The following is a 15,790-nucleotide window of genomic DNA, read 5'->3' as shown; positions in this document are numbered from 1 at the left end:
AATGGCCCACTTAAAAACCCTAGAAAAAGAAGAAGCAGACACACCAAGAAGGAGTAGACGGCTGGAAATAATCAAACTCAGGGCTGAAATCAATCAATTAGAAACAAATAAAACAATTCAAAGAATCAATGAAACCAAGAGCTGGTTCTTTGAGAAAATCAACAAGATCGACAAACCCTTAGCCAAGCTAACTAAAAGGCAGAGAGACACCACCCAAATCAACAAAATCAGAAATGAAAAGGGGGACATAACTACAGACATTTGAGGAAATCCAAACAATCATTAGGACTTACTTCAAAAGTCTATATGCCACAAAATTTGAAAATCTAAATGAAATGGACAATTTTCTTGATCGATTTGACTTACCAAAGATGAATCAGGACCAGGTAAATCAATTAAATAGTCCTATATCTCTCAAAGAAATAGAAGCAGTCATCAAAAGTCTCCCATCCAAAAAAAGCCCAGGACCAGATGGCTTCAGCGCAGAATTCTATCAGACCTTCAAAGAAGAGTTAACTCCAATTCTCTTCAAACTATTCCACAAAATAGAAACAGAAGGAATATTACCAAACTCATTCTATGATGCCACAGTCACCTTGGTACCTAAACCTCACAAAGACTCAACAAAGAAAGAGAATTTCAGGCCAATATTCCTTATGAACATTGATGCAAAAATACTCAACAAAATACTTGCAAACCGAATACAAGAACACATCAAAGATATTATCCACTATGACCAAGTAGGCTTCATCCCAGGTATGCAGGGGTGGTTCAATATATGGAAATCGATCAATGTGATCCACCATATTAACAAACTGAAAGAAAAAAACCACATGATAATCTCCCTAGATGCTGAAAAAGCATTTGACAAAATCCAACATCCATTCATGTTTGAAGTACTGGAGAGATCAGGGATACAAGGCACATATCTAAACATAGTAAAGGCGATATACAGCAAGCCTATAGCCAACATCAAACTGAACGGAGAGAAACTTAAATCAATCCCACTGAAATCAGGGACAAGACAAGGCTGCCCACTCTCTCCATATCTCTTCAACATAGTGCTGGAAGTCCTTGCTAGAGCACTAAGACAGTTGAAGGAGATCAAGGGATACAGATGGGAAAGGAAGAAGTCAAATTATCACCATTTGCAGATGATATGATAGCATACATGAGTGACCCCCAAAACTCTACCAGGGAACTCCTACAGCTGATAAACACCTTCAGCAAAGTGGCCAGATACAAAATTAACTCAAAAAAATCAGTAGCCCTCCTGTATACAAAAGACAATAGGGCTGAGAAAGAAATTAGAGAAACAAGACCCTTCACAATAGCCACAAATGACATAAAGTACTTTGGTGTAACCCTAACCAAGCAAGTCAAAGACTTATATGAAAAAAATTTCAAGTCTCTGAAGAAAGAATTAAAGAAAGATATGAGAAGATGGAAAGATCTCCCATGCTCATGGCTTGGCAGAATTAACATAGTAAAAATGGCCATCTTAGGAAAAGCAATCTACAGATTTAATGCAATTCCCATCAAATTGCCAACACAATTCTTTACAGACCTGGAAAGAAAAATTCTCAACTTCGTATGGAATAACAAGAAACCGAGAATTACTAAAACAATCCTCTACAATAAAAGATCTTCTGGAGGTATCGCCATCCCTGATCTCAAGCTGTACTATAGAGCAACAGTTATAAAAACTGCATGGTACTGGCATAGAAACAGAATGGTGGATCAATGGAATCGAACAGGAGACCTAGAAATAAACCCACACACTTACAGACACCTGATTTTTGACAAAGATGCCAAAACCATACAATGGAAAATAGATAGCATCTTCAACAAATGGTGCTGGTCCAACTGGATGTCTACATGTAGAAAAATGAAAATAGATCCATACTTATCACCCTGCACAAAACTGAAGTCCAAGTGGATCAAAGACCTCAACATAAAACCAGATACATTAAATCGGCTAGAAAAAAAAGTGGGAAATACCCTAGAACTCATTGGTACAGGAGACAACTTCCTGAACAGAACACCAACAGCACAGGCTCTAAGAGCAACAAGCAATAAATGGGACCTCATGAAACTGAAAAGCTTCTGTAAAGCAAAGGACACCATCATCAAAACAAAGCGGGTGCCTGCAGATTGGGAAAGAATCATCACCAACCCTTTATCTGACAGAGGACTCATATCCAATATATATAAAGAACTAAACAAGGTGAAAAGCAACAAACCAAGTAATCCACTTAAAAAATGGAGAACAGAGCTAAAGAGAGAATTCTCTGTAGAGGAATATGGAATGGCAGAGAAGCACTTAAAGAAATGCTCAACCTCATTAGCCATTAGGGAAATGCAAATCAAAACAACCCTGAGATTTCACCTTACACCCATCAGAATGGCCAAGATCAAAAACTCAAGGGACAACACATGCTGGAGAGGTTGTGGAGAAAGGGGAACCCTTCTCCACTGCTGGTGGGAATGTAAACTGGTACAACCACTCTGGAAATCAATCTGGCGCTTTCTCAGACAACTAGGAATAGCGCTTCCTCAAGATCCAGCCATACTACTCCTAGGCATATACCCAAAAGAGGCGCAAGTACACAAAAAGGACATTTGCTCAACCATGTTTGTAGCAGCTTTATTTGTAATAGCCAGAAGCTGGAAACAACCCAGATGCCCCTCAACTGAAGAATGGATGCAGAAATTGTGGTACATCTATACACTGGAGTATTACTCAGCAACGAAAAATAAGGAAATCATGAAATTTGCAGGTAAATGGTGGGACCTGGAAAGGATCATCCTGAGTGAGTTGTCCTAGAAGCATAAAGACACGCAGGATATATACTCACTCATATAAACATACAACATAGAATAAACCCACTAAAATCTGTACATCTAAACAAACTAAGCAAAAAAGAGGACCTTAACTAAAATGTTCAATCCCCATCCTGAAAGGCAAAGAGGATGGACATCAGAAGAAAAAGAAAATAGGAAACAACCTCGGAACCTGCTACAGAGGGCCTCTGAAAGCCAGAAGATAAAAGGAAACAACCTTGGAACCTGCCACAGAGGGCCTCTGAAAGCCTCTGCAGTATAGACTGTCAAAGCAGATGCTGAGCCTGATGGCCAACTGATGGGCAGAGTAAATGGAATTTTATGTAAGAAGTGGGAAATAGTAAGAGCTGGAGGGGATGGGAACTTCACAAGCAGAGCAACAGAACAAGATAATTTGAACACAGGGAACTTCCCAGAGACTCATACTCCAACCAAGGACTATTGGAGGAGATGACCTGGAACCCCTGCACAGGTGTAGCCCACGGCAGTTCAGTGTCCAAGTGGGTTACATAGTAATGGGAAGAGGGACTCCCTCTGACATAATCTGATTGGCCTGCTCTTTGATCACCTCCCCCTGAGGGTGGAGCAACCTTACCAGGCCACGGTAGAGGACAACTCAGCCACTTTTGATGAGAGCTGATAGACTAAGATCAGAAAGGAGAGGAGAACCTCCCCTATTATTGGACTTGCGGAGTGGCATGCATGCAGAAAGGGGAGGCAGGGTGGGATCGGGAGGGGAGGAGGGAGGGACTTATGAGGGGATACAAAATGAATAAAGTGTAATTAATAATAATAATAAAAAGGGAAAAAACACAATAATAAGACCAGTATAATACAAATTACAGAAAAATAAAGTTCAAAGATGGCAGGAGCCCGGTGTTCTGCAGAGTGGCAGAAGATCCGAGACAGCAGTTACTGTGAGTAACATATCAGCAGACTCCAAAACACAGACATCAGTGCTTCACCAGGAGGGGAGGGTCATACAAGGATCCAGCCCTCTCACCCCTTTTCGGGATGCATGGTACTTTCTGCTTAGTATGGTCCAAATCTCCCAGCACCTGAATATCACTTCCTACCTATCTCAGTGCTGGTCAAAGATCCGCTCCAGTAACCAGACCTCAGATCACTCCAACTTCTCCAAGGGAAATGCCTGGACTGGAAGGCAGCACCCTAACCCCAATCCACACTTCTTTTGGTCCCCATAAAGAGACTAGCTGGACATTACCAACATACAGAGTCCTAGGTTCCAGATGGCCAAGCCAAGCCAAATCTGGGTGCCAGGATTTGAACGCCTTTTGGGCAAGCAAGCATCTGCGAAGCAGAATCTGATTCCCTAAGGACAGCATCCATTCACCCCTTGGTTATGGCGGCTGACCTTGCAACACCAATGTCTGCTTATAATCTGTCTGATCTGCCTGGCCTACCAGAGCACAGCCTGCAGAGGGGTCCTCCAGCCCTTGGGCCTCCAGCCAATGGAGGCCTGAGTCGGGCCAAACAACATTCAGCTTAGAGCCCACTCCCAGCTGACTCCTGATCTACCTGTTCCACCTTGGAACAAGGCCTGGATAGACAACCTGTACACTCTCCATAGCTCTTCAATATAGTAATAGAAGTTCTAACTAAAACAATAAGAAAACTAATGAAGATTAAAGGGATACAAATTGGAAAAGAAAAGCTAAAGTATCACTATTAGCAGATGATATGATAGTATATATTAGCGACTCCAAAAATTCTACCAGTGAACTACTACAGCTGATAAACAGCTTCAGCAAAGTGGCTGGATACAAGATTAAATTTAAAAAACATATGTATCCCTCCTGTACACAAAGGAGAAATGGGCGAGAAAAAAATTAGGGAAACCACACCCTTCACAATATCCACAAATAATATAAAGTACCTTGGTGTAACTCAAAACCAAGCAAGTAAAAGATCCGTATGACAAGACTTCAAGTCTCTGAAGAAAAATAATTGAAGAAGATATCAGAAGATGGAAGGATGTCCCATATTCATGGATCCATAGTATTAAGATAGTAAAAATGGCCATCTTACCAAAAGCAATCTACAGATTCAGTGCCATCACCATCAAAATACCAATGCAGTTCTTTTCAGACCATGAAAGAACAATTCTCAATTTCATATGGAAAAACAAAGAAACAACAACAACAACAACGAAAAAGAATAGCTAAAAAAAATTCCTATGCAATAAAAGATCTGGAGGTATCTCCATCCCTGACTTCAAGCTATGCTACAGAGAAATAGTAATAAAAACTGCATGGTACCAATATAGAAATAGAATGGTTGATCAACGGAATCGAATAGAAGACCCAGAACTACACCTATGAACAACGATTTTTGACAAAAAAAGTCAAAACCAAACAAGAAATAAAAGAATGCAACTTCAACAAATGGTGCTGGTCTAAGTGGATGTCTACTTGTAGAAAAATGCAAATAAATCTATATTTATCTCCTTGCATAAACCACAAATCCAAGTGGGTCAAAGACCTCAATATAACACCTGTTACACTAAATTTATTAGAAGAGAAAGTGGAGGAAAACTTCAAACTCATTGGCTCAGGAGTCAACTTCCAAAACAGAACACCATCAGCTCAAGATCAACAATTAATAAAGGGGACCTCTTGAAATTATAATAAGATCTGGAGAGGACAGGAGCTCATATATAAAGTATCTAGGAGTAACTTTAACCAAGGAAGCTAAAGACATGTATAACAAGAACTTCAAGTCTCTGAAGAAAGAAATTTAAGACAATGGGAAGATCTCCCATGCTCATGGATCAATAGGATTAACATAGTAAAAATGGCCACCTTACCAAAGACTATCTACAGATTCACTGCCATCACCATCAAAATGCCAAAACTGTTTTTCACAGACCTTGAAAGAACAATTCTCAACTTCATATGAAAAAAAAAAAAACAGAATAGCTAAAACAACCCTATAATTTCTGGAGGTTACACTACAAAGAAACAAAAACTGCATGGTACTGGCATAGAAATAGGCTAGTTTATCAATGGAATCAAATCAAGACCCAGAAATAAACCCAAATACCTATACAAACCTGATTTTTGACAAAGGAGCCAAAACCATACAATGGAAAAAATATAGCATTTTCAACAAATGGTGCTGGTCTAACTTGATATCTATGTGTAGAAAAATGCAAATAGATTCATATTTATCACCTTGAACAAAACACAAGTCCAAGTGGATCAAAGACCTCCACATAAAAACAGATGCACTAAATTTGCCAGAGGAGAAAGTGGGTAAGAGCTTTGAACTCATTGGCACAGGGGACAAATTCCTGAATAGAACACCAACAGCTCAGGCTCTAAGATGTACAATTATTAAATGGGACCTCTTGAAACTGAAAAGCTTCTGTAAAGCAAAGAATACTACCAGTAGAACAAAACAGCAATCCACAGATTGGGAAAAAAAAACTTCACCAGTCCTACATCTGACAAAGGGCTGGAATCCAGAATATATAAAGAACTCAAATAATTAAACACCAATAAACCAAATAATCCAGTTTAAAAATGGGATACAGAGCTAAACAGAAAATTCTCAACAGAGGAATCTTGAATGGTGGAGAAGCACTTAAAGAAATGATCAACATCATTTTTCACCAGGGAAATGCACATCAAAACAACTCTGAGATTGTATCTTATACTTGTCAGAGTGGCAAATATGAAAAACTCAAGTGACAACACATACTGGGGAGGTTGTAGAGAAAGGGGAACCTTCCTAAATTGCTGGTGGGAGTGCAAACTTGTACAACCACTTTGGAAATCAATCTGGTGTTTCTCAGAAAACTGGGAATACCCATACCTATACCATTTCTGGGCATACATCCAAAAGATGTTCCAACTTCCAGCAAGGACATTTGTTCAACCATGTTCATAGCAGCTTTATTTGTAATAGCTGGAAACTAAAAACAACCTAGATATCCCTCAACCAAAGAATGGATACAGAAAAGTCACACATTTACACACTGGAATACTACTCAGCCACTAAAAACAAGGAAATCATGAAATTTGCAGGCAAATGGTGAGAACTAGAAAAGATCATGCAGATACAGAAAGATACACCTGTATATTCTCACTTATTTTTTTTATTTTATTTTTCTTTTTAGTTACATTTTGTTAACTCTGTGTCCCAGCTGTATCCCGCTCCCTCATTCCCTCCCCAACCCCACACTCCCTCCCTGGTCTCCTCCCTGCCCCTTTCCAAGTCCACTGATAGGGGAGGACCTCCTCCCCTTTCATTTGACCCTGTTTTATCAGGTATCTTCAGGGCTCGCTGCAAAGTCTTCCTCTGTGGCATAACAGGACTGCTCCTCCCCTGGGGGAGGTGGGGAGGTCAAAGAGCCTGCCCTTGAGATCCTGTTACAAATAGTCCTTGTTCCCCTTACTTTGGAAAACTACTTGGTTACTGAGCTACCATGGGCCACATCCGAGCAGAAGTTCTAGGTTATATCTATAGATGGTCCTTGGTTGAGTGTCAGTCTCAGAAAAGACCCTGTGCCCGGATATATTTGGTACTTGTAGAGCTCCTATCCTTTCCATCTCATACTAACTCCCCTTCTTTCATATGATTCCCAGCACTCTGCTGAGGGTTTGGTTATGAGTCTTAGTGTCTGCTTTGAAACACTGCAAGGTAGAGTCTTTCAGATGCCTTTTGCGGTAAACTCCTGTCATACATTCAATGCACATCACATTTGTCTTTCTAAACTGAGGATTGATCATCTTCGCCCTTGTCCACTTTCTTGATTATCTTCTTTAGGTGTGTAGATTTCATTATGTTTATCATATCTTGTAGGTCTATATAAGTGAGTATATACCATGTTTGTCTTTCTCCTTCTGGGATACTTCACTCAAAATGGTCTTTTCTAGATCCCATCATTTGCCTGCAAATTTCATGATTTCCTCCTTTTTGATTACTGAGTAGTATTCCATGTGTAAAAATACCACAATTTCTGTACCCATTCCTCCGTTGATGGACATCTGGGTTGTTTCCAAGTTCTGGCTATTACAAACAAAGCTGCTACAAACATGGTTGAACAAATGTCCTTGTTGTGTACTTGAGCAAATGTTGGGTATATACCTAGGAGTGGTATAGTGGGGTCTTGAGGTAGCACTACTCCTAATTGTCTGAGAAAGCACCAGATTGACTTCCCAAGTAGTTGTACCAGTTTACATTCCCACCAGCAATGGAGTAGGGTTCCCCTTTCACCACAACCTCTCCAGCATGTGTTGTCACTTGAGTTTTTGATCTTGGCCATTCTGATGGGTGTAAGGTGAAATCTCAGGTTCGTTTTGATTTGCATTTCCCTAATGGCTAATGAGGTTGAGCATTTCTTTAAGTGTTTCTCTGCCATTTGATGTTCTTCTTTCGAGAATTCTCTGTTTAGCTCCATTTCCAATTTTTTAATGGGATTACTTGGTTTGTTGCTTTTCTGCTTCTTTAGTTCTTTATATATACTGGATATTAGCCCTCTGTCACATAAACGGTTGGTGAAGATTCTTTCCTGGTCTGTAGGCAGTCGTTTTGTTTTGATGTTGGTGTCCTTTGCTTTACAGAAGCTTTTCAGTTTCATGAGGTCCCATTTATTGGTGTTCTGTTCAGGAAGTTGTCTCCTGTGCCAATGAGTTCTAGGCTGTTCCCCACTTTTTTTTCCAACTGCTTTAGAGTATCTGGTTTTATGTTGAGGTCCTTGATCCACTTTGACTTTAGTTTTGTGTAGGGTGATAAATATTTTTCTGCATGTGGACATCCAGTTGGACCAGCACTATTTTTGAAGATGCTTTGTTTTTTCCATTGAATGGATTTGGCTTCTTTGTCAAATATCGACTATACATAGGTGTGTGGATTTATTTCTGGGTCTTCTATGCGGTTCCATTGATCCTCCTTTCTGTTTCTATGCCACTACCATGCAGTTTTTATTACTGTTGCCCTGAGATTGGGATTGGGGATGGAGATACCTCCAGATGATCTGTTGTTGTACTGGATCATTTTGGAGGTTCTGGTTTATTTTTTTTTCTCCATATGACGCTGAGAATCTTTTTTTCAATGTCTGTAAAGAATTGAGTTGGTATTTTGATGGGAATTGCATTGAATCTGTAGATTGCTTTTGGCAGGATGGCCATTTTCACAATGTTAATCCTACCAATCCATGAGCACGGGAGATCTTTCCATCTTCTGAGATCTTCTTCAATTTCTTTCTTCAGAGACTTGAAGTTTTTCTCAAACAGGCCTTTCACTTGCATGGTTAGAGTCACACCAAGGTACTTTATGTTATTAGTGGCTATTGTGAAGGGTGTTGTTTCCCTAATTTCTTTCTCAGCCTTTTTGTCTTTGGTATATAGGAGGGCTTCTGATTTTTTTTTGAGTTGATTTTGTATCCTGCCACTTTGCTGAAGGTGTTTATCAGCTGGAGTATATACTCACTTATAAGTAGATTTTAGTTATACAGTTCAGGATAGACATACTAAAATGCTCAGATCCCAAAAAGATAAGTCTGATGGGCATCTTAGGCTTCCAACTAGTTAGTGGAGTCGGGGTATACCTGACATGAACTATGTTGCTTCCTTTTGACTCACTTCCCTTTGATGGGACTTCCCTACCAGGCCACAGTGGTGAAAGATGAACTCAGTCCTCATGTGAATAGATGAGCTAAGGTGTCTGGGAGGATGGCCACCCTATTCTGGGGAATAGGGGAGGGGAGATTTGGAAGGGAGCATGGGACTAGGAGAGGAGGGAGGGGCCTATGAATGAGCTGCAAATTGAATTAATTAATTAAAAAATTAAAAGCAAAGAATTGTGGACACCTAAAATTCTAACTTGAAGCCAGGCATAGTTTTTTTTTGTTGTTGTTGTTTTAGGTTTTTTTGTTTTGTTTTGTTTTGTTTTGTTTGTTTGTTTATAGAAATGAGGATGGGATGTGGAATAGAGATTCATTTTTCATTGGCTCATTCTACCAATATCACAGTTGATATTAAAAAGCTTCTCTGATGCTATTTATGTACATGTTGGGAGGAACTACCAGGTAGTAAGACCTCAATGTATTGTTTCTTTGCTAATTTAATATACTAAATTCTAGGTAAAGCTCAACATTGTTGAATTATCACTGTTCTCTTTGGAACTGAACATTTTAGCCCCTCCTGTGGCTTTATGGTTGGCATTATATTTGACCTTTATTAATAATTGGCCTGTACCAGGCAATGATGGAGTGGAATCCACTCCTAAAACCAGCCACCATTGAATAAATCTTATTTCAAAAATCAAATAGCAAGTATTTTCCATCATCTTTCTTCACTCACTGACTTTCTTCACTCTTCCCTTTCTTCAAGAGTACCAGATAAATTTAAGTAAACTAGTTTTAGAGAGCAGATTTATGTTCACCTCAGCTAATTTCAAAATGCTGCTTTTTACTTCTGCTTATATTGAAAGGTTTTTATACTTTAAAGTATAGTCTGTTAGGAAGGCAAAATTATGAATCTTGAAATTCTAAAGGCAAATATTCAGAGGAGTCAAAACTGTAAGCCCAGAATTTGGGACTTGAAGACTAAAAGCTAACTCTCACTGAATTCACATAGTCTTCCGTACAATTTTTGTAAATACATTTTTTAAGAGAAAAATAAAACAATGGATCAGAATAACCACATTTGTAATACTTTGATTATCAGTTCATACTTTTAGATAGTTTGACATTGGCCCTGTGCCTGAAAGGGGGCTTAGTTCTACAATAAGTTTTTCTAACTGCCTTGACAGACACACACCTTCTAAAAGATTACTTGAAAAAAAAAATCTTTTGTTCACCTAGTCACACACTGATTCTTATATATTCTGGGATCTAACATAGCCACAGTAGTCTTGATAAACAGAGTCATTTTATCCATCTTTAGAAACCCACCAGGGAACAAGGAGATCTCACAGACATTGAAGCTATGGCGTGTGTGAATTAATAGACCTTCCAGCACAAAGGGCAGTCACCTGTGCCAGTGAACTACAGAACAGCAGTATTCAACAGTGTACTCTGCAGCTCACTTTGTGTCCTAGGGAACAGGCTTAAAATTAGAAAATTAATGTAACTTCTGAATGGTACTAGTCACCAAGCCTGTACCCTAAATACAAACTTACAACTAATCAAAATTCTTGTTTGAAAACAAATTTCAGAGTTGAACTCTTTCCTGGACTGTGTGGATTATAATGAAACCTTCTTTTTTTTCTCCCCAATGGCTCTAAAACCCAGGTACCTACCTACATTTCTTACATCTACTCTTTACAAGGAAAACAAAAATAAATTCAACTTCCCAACCTCCATGACCTAAGAATGTTAGGTTGATCTTTAAAGCTGATGATGCTGTCTTTACAAACAACCAGATATAGCATGTCCTTGAATTTAGAAAGAAACAGATAATGGAACTTTAATCACAGAGGGTAGTTTCCGTTTTTTAAAAATGGAGCTTTAATCAATTAAGGTAAAGGTAAATGGTTCTTGCAAAGATGTCAGAACCAAAATCAGTTGAATTTGAGTAAATCAAAAAGGTTATTATCCAAATAAATAACTGTGATGTGTATATATTTGAGGTTGTCTTTGATGACAACGAGGAAGGCTGTGTGGAATAGAACTACAAGTAACCTCTAGTACCTATGATGGCTTCCAACTAACAACAAAAGTTGGACCATCAGTCATGCATCAGCAAACTTAAACCTGTTTAGAAAGTGCTTATATGTTATCGCATACTACTTACCTTTTCTTCAGGCAGTTTCAAATGTTTTGTTTTTTTTGTGATTTTTTTATTACAGTTTATTCACTTTGGATCTCTGCTGTAGACCCCTCCCTCATCTTCTCCCAGTCCTACCCTCACTTTCCCTATGTGCCTCCCCTAGTCCACTGATAGAAGAGGTACTTGCCCCCTACTATCTGACTCTAGGCTATCAGGTCTCATCATGACTGTCTAGATCCTCTTTCTCTGGGGCCTAATGAGGCCACCCCACCAGGGGGAAGGTGATCAAAGAGTAGGCAACCAAGTTCATGACAGAGACTGTGCCTGCTCTCCTTACTAGGTGACCCCCATGGAGACTGATCTGTCCATAGACTACATCTTAGCATGGGCTCTAGGTCCTCTCCATGCATGTTCCTTGGTTGCTTCAGCAGTCTCTGCAGGTCCCCTTGGGCCCAGAATATTTGGCTTTGTTGGTCTCCTTGTGAAGTTCCTGTCCCCTCCAGGTCTTTCTATCTCTCCCTTCTTTCATAAGATTCTCTGCACTCTGTGCAAAGTTTGGCTGAGTCTCAACATCTGCTTCAATACCCTGCTGAATAGAGTCTTTCAAAGACCCTCTGTGATAGGCTCCTGTCATCTGAGGTCATGGACCCATTAAGAGTTGATATCTGTGAGGAGTGTGAAATAGGAAATTGTTTCATTCTTCCACATATGGATGTTCAGTTTTTCCTACATTTGTTAAAGATTCTGTCTTTCTTCCACTGCATAATTTTAGTGTCTTCATTAAAAGTTCATTGGCTGTATTTCATTGCTATAGCAATGTTTATTATGGCCATATTTCAGATGCTTGATTGCTACATGTATGTAGCAGTTATCGTGTTGTACAGGACAGTTCTAAAACTCAGATATAAATGCATTGTGCTTAACCTACAGTTATTGATACTAATAATGGTCTGATGAAGTATGGATTAAAGGAAAGAAGACATCTTTAAGGCCAACCAAATGCTAACCTTGTATTTTAACTACTGATCTATTTTAGAATTCCTTATTTTAGTCATGTAGTGCTTCACACTTTAAATTTTTTTTTCATGCTCTCTCCTATTTGCTGTTAAGACAACCTTATGAAACCAGGATCAACTTATTATATTCCAGAGACAGACAGAGAGACTTCAGTCCCCAAATCCCCTTTAAGGGTATGTTTTGAGACCTAACTTCCTCCTACTAAAGTTCTCTTAAAAGTTTTTCCAACTGCTGGCATTCCACAGCCTAGTGACCAAGACTTTAACAAATGGCATGTAACTTATTTATATTGCATTTCGTAATTATTTCTTTGGCAAGGATTACTGGTGGCTGTGAGACACTCAGAAATTAAACTATCCACACAAGATTTGCCTTTCAAATATGCTGTTTATTCACACAAACATTTCATAAAATAGCATACTATTATAAAGATTATGGTAATCTTATTAAAAGATAGCTCACCAAGCAGGCTGGAAATACTGAAGGCTTCCTACTGGGGAATCTCTAAATTGAAGGCTCTTCAGAGGCTAACTCATGTCTGGGTGGGGATCCTTTGGCTGTGGCCAGCTGGGAGGATGACACTGCTGAAGTTTCTGAAGAGTCTTTGGAGCTTCTGCCAGTCACTACCTAGCACTGACAGGTGGGTATGTGTGAATTCAGCAATGATGCTGAAAACATCATGGTCACAGGAACCAGTGTCACATAGTGTCCAGCCCCAAAGTCCCTCTTCCAATAGAGATTAGCAGAGACTTGAGATGCTGTCTCATGGGATCATGGTAACATGATCCTGAGGTTGTAGCCAAAGTTCCAGGTTTTGTGCTATTTTCATAGGTGTTAGCTTGTACTAAGTGAGCTCACAATTTTGAGTTGATTCATTAATATATCAGAAGCATCTTGGGGTTGGTTCTTTAATATCTCTGAGTTGCCTTAGGCATGGCTCATATTTGAGTTTCCTTCCTTCTTAACACATCCGAAAGCATTATGTTTTCCTAACACACACAAATAAAGGTTTTCAATTTATACAAAATAGTTTCGCTTATGTTCCTAACAACTCCTTCATTAAAATAATTTGTAATTAACTAGGAAGACCATTTAACGTACCATTAAGTATCATTCAGCTCTCAAATATACTCACTTAATTTGTGACTGTGACAGACAGTTTTTTTTTAATTTTTTATTAATTACACTTTATTCATTTTGTATCCCCCCATAAGCCCCTCCCTCCTCCCCTCCCGATCTCACCCTCCCTCCCCTTTCTGCATGCATGTCACTCCCCAAGTCCACTGATAGGGGAGATTCTCCTCTTCTTTCTGATCTTAATCTATCAGTTCTCATCAAAAGTGGCTGCATTGTCCTCTACTGTGGCCTGGTAAGGCTGCTAGCCCCTCAGGGGGAAGTGATCACAGAGCAGGCCAATCAGATTATGTCACAGGCAGTCCCCTTTCCCATTACTATGTAAATCACTTGGACACTGAACGGCCATGGGCTACACCTGTGCAGGGGTTCCAGGTCATCTCCACGAATAGTCCTTGGTTGGAGTATGATTTTCTGGGAAGTTCCCTGTGTTCAAATTATCTTGTTCTGTTGCTCTCCTTGTGGAGTTCCTGTCCCCTCCAGCTCTTACTATTTCCCACTTCTTACATAAAATTCCATTCACTCTGACCATCAGTTGGCCATCAGGCTCAGCATCTGCTTTGACACTCTATACTGCAGAAGCTTTCAGAGACCCTCTGTGGTAGGTTTCAAGGTTGTTTCCTGTTTTCTTCTGGCTTTCAGAGGCCCTCTGTAGCAGGTTCCGAGGTTGTTTCCTATTTTCTTTTTCTTCTGATGTCCATCCTCTTTGCCTTTCAGGATGGGGATTGAACATTTTAGTTAGGGTCCTCTCTTTTGCTTAGTTTGTTTAGATGTACAGATTTTAGTGGGTTAATTTATATTGTATGTTTATATGAGTGAGTATACACCATGCATGTCTTTTTGCTTCTGGGACAAGTCACTCAGGATGATCCTTTCCAGGTCCCACCATTTACCTGCAAATTTCATGATTTTCTTATTTTTCATTGCTTAGTAATACTCCATTGTATAGATGTACCACAGTTTCTGCATCCATTCTTCAGTTGAGGGGCATCTGGGTTGTTTCCAGCTTCTGGCTATTACAAATAAAGCTGCTACAAACATGGTTGAGCAAATGTCCTTTTTGTGCACTTGCGCCTCTTTTGGGTATATGCCTAGGAGTGGTATGGCTGGATCTTGAGGAAGCACTATTCCTAGTTCTCTGAGAAAGCACCAGATTGATTTCCAGAGTGGTTGTACCAGTTTACATTCCCACCAGCAGTGGAGAAGGGTTCCCCTTTCTCCACAACCTCTCCAGCATGTGTTGTCCCTTGAGTTTTTCATCTTGGCCATTCTGATGGGTGTAAGGTGAAATCTCAGGGTTGTTTTGATTTGCATTTCCCTAATGGCTAATGACGTTTAGCATTTCTTTAAGTACTTCTTTGCCATTCGATATTCCCCTGCAGAGAATTCTCTCTTTACCTCTGTTCCCCACTTTTTAAGTGGATTACTTGGTTTGCTGCTTTTCAGCTTCTTTAGTTCTTTATATATATTGGATATGAGTCCTCTGTCAGATAAAGGGTTGGTGATGATTCTTTCCCAATCTGTAGGCAGTCGCTTTGTTTTGATGATGGTGTCCTTTGCTTTACAGAAGCTTTTCAGTTTCATGAGGTCCCATTTATTGATTGTTGCTCTTAGAGCCTGTGCTGTTGGTGTTCTGTTCAGGAAGTTTTCTCCTGTACCAATGAGTTCTAGGGTATTTCCCACTTTTTTTTCTAGCCGATTTAATGTATCTGGTTTTATGTTGAGGTCTTTGATCCACTTGGACTTCAGTTTTGTGCAGGGTGATAAGTATGGATCTATTTTCATTTTTCTACATGTAGACATCCAGTTGGACCAGCACCATTTGTTGAAGATGGTATCTTTTTTCCATTGTATGGTTTTGGCATCTTTGTCAAAAATCAGGTGTCCGTAAGTGTGTGGGTTTATTTCTGGGTCTTCTGTTCGATTCCATTGATCCACCATTCTGTTTCTATGCCAGTACCATACAGTTTTTATAACTGTTGCTCTATAGTACAGCTTGAGATCAGGGATGGAGATACCTCCAGAAGATCTTTTATTGTAGAGGATTGTTTTAGCAA

The sequence above is a fragment of the Psammomys obesus genome, unplaced genomic scaffold (genome assembly GCF_907164565.1).
Source record: "Psammomys obesus unplaced genomic scaffold, mPsaObe1.curated_primary_1811, whole genome shotgun sequence".
NCBI lineage: Eukaryota > Metazoa > Chordata > Mammalia > Rodentia > Muridae > Psammomys > Psammomys obesus.
The sequence above is the reverse complement of the archived record's forward strand: the minus strand, read 5'-3'. Positions refer to the sequence as shown.